We start from the raw sequence: 1,584 nt of genomic DNA on the forward strand, positions 1-1,584 counted from the left end.
ACAGTATATATATATATATATATATTTGCAAGCTGAATTTGTATGATGAGCACTCTTTTAAGGTTGCAGCTCCTAGACTCTAGAACTCTTTTTCCATTAATAATATACAGGAATCGCCATCCATTTCACTATTTAAGGCTACACTATTTTATTTTTCTTCCTAGGCTTATGTATCAGAACTACGTATGTCAACGTGTGCAACCATTATTTTCATAGCCCCTTTTCTGCAAGCTAGGTCGTGTCGATTGAGCCTACGACTAGTCTCGTCTAACCTAGGCCTACAAACTATTGTACTACTAGGCTAAGCCCTATCCAATAATATACTAATAATAGCCTCCAAGCCTGTGACATAGGCTAGCCTTTCCCCAAAACCACCATTACTGACTGATCAGTACATCCAGGAGCCAGGCGGAATGGTTTTATATGTTGGCCTACCTTATTAAGCGGTGTGCTCAAAAGTTGAGAATCGAGGCGTAAGCTGTAATGTTTAATTGATTCAGATTTGGACACTTTTCTTTCATTATCCATTCAGTATCAAATTAAATAAAACGACTACCTCTGAAGAAGAACCTGAACAAATACTATTTTTTCTTTTTGGTTAAAATATCTCTGCTGCCCTCTGTAGATCAAAGTTGAGGCAAACAGTATCTTGCGGAATTGCTATGACAGTATTATAAAAATTAATGTTTATTTGAATGCTGCATAGATAAATTTGACTTTTGAAAATTACGTAGTTATTTTGCAGTACCAAGCAATATTAATTTTATATATTCCTATATCAGGGACGGAGATAAAAATCGGTCGGAAGGCCATAGTGAATTTTGAACGTACACTCAGGGCCGCACAATAAGATTTTTTATTGTGAAATTTTACGTTTACAGTACTTTCAAAACTTTGTTCCATTTCACAAACTGATTTAAATAACATTGTATTGATAAGTATTTTACTGAGTGACAAGTGGATTTTTAAGCCAAAAATAGGCTTTAAAGGGCCGTACATTGCCAACCCGTGATAGATATATCCATAAACAAACAAGCCATTTTTGTGTGTGCAAAACTGGGATATTCATTCGACAATCGAGTTTATCTAGACTAACGGTAAATAAACTTATCCTAGGACAAATACAGCAAAGGGCAACACAATGATTTTGCATTAACGTCGACTCGTTGAGCAAAAACATCATGAACACTGCAAGAGAAGGTAAAACTGATGGACTTAAACTTGCTCAGTTTCTAAGCATCCTGTTCGTATGCATTAAACATGAACAACATGAATACTCCAATGAATTGATTAATCAATCATTGTCATCCGATTTCTGGGAAAGATTTAACATTTAAAAGACTCAAAGCTCGGATAGATGGTGCATTATATTCAATTCAATAAGTCTTTATTTATCCCTCATGGGGCAATTTTAAAACAGGACTGAAATACTCAATAAGTTAAAATCATTTTTAAACATCGAACAACAATAATATATATAAAACTAAATAAATAGTAAGTGTATAAATATAAATCACCAAAAAACATACAAAAGAGACTAACCAGAATCATAACTATAAAAATATATGTAAAAAGCTATCGTTA

Source organism: Anneissia japonica, unplaced genomic scaffold (genome assembly GCF_011630105.1).
Source record: "Anneissia japonica isolate Jap-2015-1 unplaced genomic scaffold, ASM1163010v1 scaffold287714_len2871179_cov188, whole genome shotgun sequence".
Lineage (NCBI taxonomy): Eukaryota > Metazoa > Echinodermata > Crinoidea > Comatulida > Comatulidae > Anneissia > Anneissia japonica.